Consider the following 7,654-nt stretch of genomic DNA (forward strand, 5'->3'; position numbering starts at 1 on the left):
ACAACTGGGCTCCAAGTGCGATCAGTAGCGCAAAGTGTTATAAAACTTTAAATATGTTTTTCTCCTTTGGCTATAGAGATTAGATTTTAATTTTTACATCTGGTGATACCTGAGACCTTGCAGATTAATGCCCAATCGGTTGTTTTTTTTGGTCCTCAAAATTGAGGTTGAGACCATTTTTGGATAGGTGTGGTTCGGATATTGTAGCAATTCGGTTATTGTAGCAACTCGGATATTGTAGCAACTCGGATATTTTAGCAACTCGGATATTGTAGCAAATCGAGTTGCTACAATATCCGAGTTGTTTTATGGTAAAAAAATGCAATATTAAAAAAATAAATAAAAAAAAGAAAAAGGAAAAATTGAAAAAACACCAATGAGATTTATCATATAGGATCCCATCTCATTTTTAAATTTTTAATAATACTTTTGTCCAAAAAAAACCTTTTGACATCTCTAGAAAAATAAACTTTGTAATATTTTTTAAAAATCATTTGTAGCTTGAAAATAGCAGTGAAAGGACGCTGATTTTTTACTCTTGTCGTCTATATGCATGTATTAAAAAAATATAGGAGATTAAGGAAAAAAAGAATAAAGATAGATCTTGAGTGCTATGTATAAGAATTTCTGAAATAATATTTCTCTCAACAGAAAACTCCTATAGAGTGTCTCAAAAAACTATTTAATTTTTCAATAGTTCATACTGCTTAAAAAACTAGTATTTTTCTGGTGATATTAGTTGGTAATAGTTTGTTACGTGTAAATTGTAAGGAAGAGAAAGTCACCTTGAAAACTTATTGAATGTAAAGACGTAAACTTTTACACAATCTGATCGACAGATTGCTCAGTGTAGGTGTCGACAAGCTCAATCGGAAACAGAGATAAAATATTGAAAGATTTCCGTTATTTCTTTCTTAAACTTTTAAAAAGATATTTCAAATATTTATTTTCGCTTTAGTGTTTGAAGCTTCGCACCATGCCACAGCGAAACGAAAAAGATATCGAAAAAGACACAATTAAGGTGCCAAAGAACATTATGACAGCAACCCTAATTATCATCTTAAATCTTAGTTTTTAATGAACCCACTTTTTTTCCTTTCATATATCTTTAACTCAAAACTTCCAATAGATTTTTTTGCGATTTTTGATTGAAGTTTACGAAATCTAAACAAGAACTGGATAGTAAGGTTTTACTCTCTATTCTTTTATACATTTTTATTTCTTTTAAATTTTATTTCTTTTGAATTATCCTCATACAAAGGACTTTATTTTTCAAATCATTTTAAAAAGCATGCAACTTTGAATATGTAAAGTGTTGCATTTTACCTGCTGTTGCTTCGTTGATAAAAGTTCTTCTCGAAGAAGTTCAACAATTACGGTTAATAGCAACAGAACATGAGAAACTGAAGGGAGATTTTTGTGACCTTTCGCAAAAGTACTTTTTATAGCTCATCGTTTTTTTTATGATGACTTGACTTGTTTTTAACTTTAAATTTTTTACTTTGGAGAAGTCCATATCAGCAGCAGAACGGAAAACGTGTCTCTCGCAGCTATGAACGATTGCCTCATAAAAAATAACGAATTTTTTAAATCGAAAATGGTATTTAGGAAATGATTAAATCAGTTCTAAATTAATCAAATTACAATTAAAAAAATTTTTTTTTGCTCTAATAAGTGATTGTAGCAAACCTTACTCAACCCCTAATTACCCTCCTCAAGGGTATGGTTTCTATTAACCCTTCTGAATTTTTTGTTTGTTTTATTGTTATGGGTCATATTGATATTTGAACTTCTTTTGAACCGTTATTGCATTTGACTTGAAATCTTCCACAGTGATCCAACGACTATAAGAAAACTAAATGCCATCATTTTTTTTTTTATCTGTCAGGATTGTCCAGAAACATCTATTTTACAGACTGAAGGGTTTTCTCTTATTCGGAGAATAAAATTTAAGGTTTTTCTGCCATTTAAAGCAGTTATATTATATTTTCCTAAAAATGAATTTTCCTATATAGCTACTTTTTAAGTTTCTAAATAAGCTTTAGAAAGGGAAAAGAAAACATTGTAAGACGTCACTGCATTACGAATTCACAAAAATTTAACATGCCAAAACTAACGCAAAAATCAAAACAAAAAACGTCATAAAATTCGCGAAGTTGTTTCAGCATTATCTATTGGTCTTAAATCCTTGTCTTTCCTGAAGCAGGAAATGCAAAACTTTTTATCAAAATCAACATGTTCTTTTACATGTTTAGGCAATTTAAACGAATGCTTCAAATAAAAACTTCCAATATGGATTGATAATATTGCTATGATATATCAGCCATATCAATAAAATCTCAATACAATGGTCGCAAACATGCTTTCAATTTACATGTCAACGCGTGTGAGGAGTTATTATGTAATTGTTAACAATTAGAACCTGCTTGCTTTTACTAACTGTTAACAATTAAAGGTGGCTTCGCTTTGTTTTTATTTTAGTAAAAAAGTAAAGAGAAGTAATAAAAACTACATATCCGCCCCTGTAAATTTCAATGTTAAACTATTTAAATACTTTAAAAGAAAAATTTACAAACCTATCACCAAACATTACAGAGGCATGAGCACAACTTAAAGGAGACATGGTTCTAGGAAGAGAGTAGTTAGAGGTGGGGGCGGGGTTGGCTAAGCTCCGATTACCCTAATTTTTTGCAAGTCATCCTCATTCGACAACAGTATCAACATACTAAAAATATGAGCATGTTCCATGTCTCTTAATTACAAATTTTGAACAACAATTCCTGGGCACTCCCCTAAAATATGTGATTTTTCCCCAGGACCCCATGCCTTATTCGTGGATACCCGTTTTATTTTGATGTCTTTTTCCCAGTGTGTCTGATTCTCCTTGCGAACTTTGTTGTGTTGTTAGTGTCGTTTTTAGGCTTGACGTAAAGAGTAAGTATTGGCAAAGAAGCCACTGCAAAAGACTATTACTAATCGCAAGCTAGAATTGCATTTATGTACTCTTCTTGCTCATCGTGGCTGTTCGCAGTGCTAGCAGTTAAGGACTATTTCTTTATTACAACTTCGTTGCAAAGTTTCTTCATATTTTTGTATTACATATTGAGAAATGAAGAAGTTATGATCGAGTGGCAGCGCTTCTTTATTACTCAATAAGAATGGAATGTTACATAATCTTCAACTTCTCTAAAGTCTTACGAGATGAAATCAACGACTTTGAAGTTGATAGAAAATGTTTATTATTTTTTTTGATAGATTATTCAGATTGTTGTTAAGTTTTGATCAGCAGCTAAACGTTCTGTTATTTTATTCTTTGTTCATTTAACATTTTGCTGTTTTACAATTAGCTGTTCTGTGAATTAGCTAACATTTCTAGCACTTCCAGTAACAGAGTTAGTTATGTTTTGCAAATATATAGTTATATCTTGTTTGTTATAATTAAGAATCAACTTGATTTTTTTTCGATTACCAATTGCTGGATTATTTGTAAAATTAGGTTTATCCTCCTAACTTTCCAAGCTTCTAATGCACTTTTAACCAAACCTCCACGCTAATAACTAGTGCTATTCGTTAAATAAAGTTTTTTTAACTCCAGAACATTGTTCATAACAAAAGTTTGAAATATTAGTTTTTGGAAATGGTTACCGAAAACAAGGCTTTAAAAAACGAAAAGATGATTTTTTCAGTTTTACCACCTTTCCCTGAAACTTTCAAATTTTCCTCTCTAAATCCCAGCATTTTTAAATGTGTGGCATTGTGTGAAATAGTTAAGCATACCATTTAAACCACTAACCCTTGTTAAAGTTTAGCTGGTGGGCCTGATATTATTGCCTTTTCGTCAACTTCAAACACTTTGGCAGTCTTTTTATTGGACATGGTAGAATTCTTCTCAATTCGCTTTCAAGTTGTACTGTGAAATTCTTACCAATTTTTTTATTCACAGGAGTTGGCATCTGGGTTCTTTCAACACCGTCACAGGTAGACCCGTTTGGATAAAACTTAACACTATTTCTTTTTACGTCACAAATTTTAAATCGAAACTTTTTTTGTTCATTTTGTTATTAAAAATAAATTGTTTAGCATCAGCAATTAACAAAAAAATACAAAGTTTCAGATCAGTTTAAGTATCTCTGTATTGTAACTTAATGAAATGGTTTATTTTATGTGCTTTTTAGTTAAAACTTTTAATCATAATTTCGGAAAAATTTTAATGAGATTATTTTTGTTTAATAATTAATGAGAAAACTAAAACTTGGATTTAAAGTTTTTGATATTCAAAGTTGTAAACGGGAGAAAAGATTTCTAAAAACAGGAGAAGTGATTTCTAAAAATTGACAAGTAATGTGAAAAAGATGTTAAATAAAAAAACCTTTTTTCAAAACACGTTACAATATCTTATTAGCATAACTACCATAATGGTTGAAGAAAATATCTTCCTAATATGTATAGATAAGATCTACACTACATTTGAATTAAATTATAAGATATTGCTTCTGTTTTGACAAATAGAACAAACTTTTTATTTTTTAATAATGAGTTTTTCCTTTCAGTAAATTGGTCACTTAACAGCGTTCACAATACAACCGTTATTGACATTGTTGATATTAATTAGCGAGCGTTCATTTATTTTATTGATACGTTAAATATTTAGCTGAGTTAGTAGTGTAATTCTAATATTGAAAGACCATTTATAGACACTAATTTGCTGTTTCAATTCAATAATGAACTTTGTGGACTTACAACGAGTTACTTCTGAACTTAAGTAATAAAATAGTATTAACTCTTTTTCTAGGCGAACTAATTATCTCTCTCTGGAGTAAGGGGACAATCTCCGAAGTATTTTCATTGAATTAATATCTATAAAAGAATATTTAAAAAACTGACCAGATAATTTAGTATTAGATAATGAGACGAAATAACCAAATTTGAATTAGATACATTAGACAAGTAGTAATGAAGCTCGGGTAGAAGTACTGGTAAAAGTACTCAAAATTTTCTTACAATTAAAGTTATTTAAACAAGTTGCTCAGCTCCTTCAGCAAAAAACCTTTTGGAATGTTATTCGAATTAGTTTCTCATGAAAAATAACCAGGTACAAACATAAATGACAAAGCAAGTTCCAACACATTTCTTCGATGTAGTAATTGTTAAACTTATTATTATTAGGCGGCCGTCTATTTCAGTCAATTAACGGTTTTTTTCTTTTAAAAGTCAATAGTTTAACGTTTTCACTGGTCAATGAAACAATTTGGCGGATTTATGCAGCATGTCTCACCTCAGTTCCTTTATAAGGTTTAAATTAATTATCAAAGTATTTGCTTGTAAAATAATGAATGTTAACTATGGTTGTATTGTGTAAACTAACTAACTAAATATAACAGTTTTGTAAATAAAATAAAATCAACACTACCCATTTACTTTTTAAGCAACAAAGAAATTAAAGCTACATGATTTCTCCCGATAACAAAATTTAACGTTTAAAAAAATTTTCAAATAGAACTAGTTCGAATGGCACTTTAGGTTTTCATGAAACTTTAATAGTGGGCCCACAGTACACACTGACTAAAATTACAACGTTTTCTAACGTACAGAAGGTATGCCTACTTAGTTACAAGTTTTAAGTACACATTTTCTACCAACCGTCAATATCTACAAAGACACTTCTTTTTAATCCCACATGAAAGCATAGTAACTTGTTATAACAAAATTAGAAATAAAAAAAAATTGTAATAGCAGTGAAACCAAGATATACAGTGGTGATTATAGAAATCGCATACCCAATAATATTTTCTTTTAATTGTATTTTATTGCGTGTTTCTACATATTGAATTTTAATAGCATTTCTTTTAATAACTTACAAGTTGGAACTTGCATATTTTATTGTTCAATGTGTCGTAATTTCGTAGAAGCAAATATGCAAGTTCCGACTTGTTCAAACAAAAGCTTTTACTGTTAAATTTCGCTGTGTGGTATTGCTCAATGAAATAGCACATATTAGTGGAGAATCCCATATTTAAAATTAGTTTTTTTTAATTAAAATTTTTAAGTTTTAAGTGCGAACTGGAACAAAGTATTGTAAATATTATTTGTAATTTACATTTAATTTTTCGAATGGACTTTTCTCAAGTTTTGTGTCAACATTTATCAAATTTTGTGCTAACTAGGGTATTCTAGAAAATTGGTTTAAAACTGTCGTAAACTTATTGAAATATACAATTCCACTGATGATTAAATTCGAATGTTGCCGTCGAGAAAGACTTAAACTATGAAAAACTTATATAAAACTTAAATATGGGTTGCCAAGTTGTTAGGATGTCTAAAAAAGATCCTTTTTTAACTTTTCATAAAATAAAAACCAAAATTAAAGAACAATATCATGCAGTTGTGTCAGCCCCAACCATTCGTTTACAAGAAGCCAACCTTCGAGGCTGTATAGCAAATAAAACGAAACTCGTTTCAAAACAAAATCGACGCAACCGAATAAAGTTTGCAAAAATTCTCCCAAATAAAAATGTTTACTTTCGGAAAAACGTTTTATGGACTAATAAATCCAATTTTATTCGCTTCTAATCTGATGGGAAAGTATACGTTATTCTATGAAACAAGAAAACAAGCCATCATATACACTAAACACGGTGAAGCAAGCAAGGGGTAATATTAAGGTTTGGTAGCAATATCCTGGTATGGCATCGGTCAGCTGGTCGAAATTGATGGAAATTCGGATCGATACAAATACAAGGTTATTTTATATAACGTAATAAAGCTGCATGCTGATGATAACCAATCTGGTACTTTGATTTTATTTCACTACAACGTGGGAAAATAAAATTAATGTTCTAGATTGGCCATCTCAATTTCCCGATCTCAATCCTATTGAGAACTTACGGTAAGATTTTGGGATGGCTTTAAAAGATAAATAAACATCTAAATCTAATAGTTTTGGAGCGAATTTCAAAAAGTCTGCAAATTAAAAAAGTCTACAAATTAAAAAAAGTTAGAAATGCTGCTATTGTCAAAAAATGTCAAAGGCTAGTTAACAGTATATCATCAAGATATGCTGCAGTTATAAAGAGTAAAGGCTACTCAACAAAATATCAATGGTAGTTTGTTTTTTTTTTAAAGAAGACTTCTGTGATCAAATAATCTCTAAAAAAAAAAATCTAACAACTTTTAAATTAACAAAGTTCTTAACAATACAAAATAACCTGCGTCTGCTAATTACGAGTTTTTTTTCAGAATTTTTTCACAAACTACTGAAACTAGTAAACTAATTTCTTTAGTAAAATTGAGGATGAATATTTTAAATCCTCTCTGTTGACCGAATTTCTATCTCATACTGAATATACCCAGAAACTTTAAAGTAAAAATTTTTCACCAATATCAAGATATTGCGCATCAAAGTTATCCTGGTATTAAGAAAATGAAAAGTTTCGTAAATCACGAAACAATTATTCTTTAAACATATCACCAAAAACACCTTTTATAAAGGACAAAGATTTTAGCATTAAGTGTTTTTAGAAAACGTTAAGCAGGGTCAAATAAGAATTCTAGTTTTGCGACTAAGGAGTTACTAAGATCGAGAGCCTTTGAAAACTACAAAAAAAATGCAACTTTTAGATATTTTATGTCAATAATTAGTACAAAATAATTATAC

The sequence above is a fragment of the Hydra viridissima genome, unplaced genomic scaffold, assembly GCF_058129835.1.
Source record: "Hydra viridissima isolate aposymbiotic clone 2 unplaced genomic scaffold, HvirCarnegie_v1 scaffold_2, whole genome shotgun sequence".
Classification (NCBI taxonomy): Eukaryota; Metazoa; Cnidaria; class Hydrozoa; order Anthoathecata; family Hydridae; genus Hydra; species Hydra viridissima.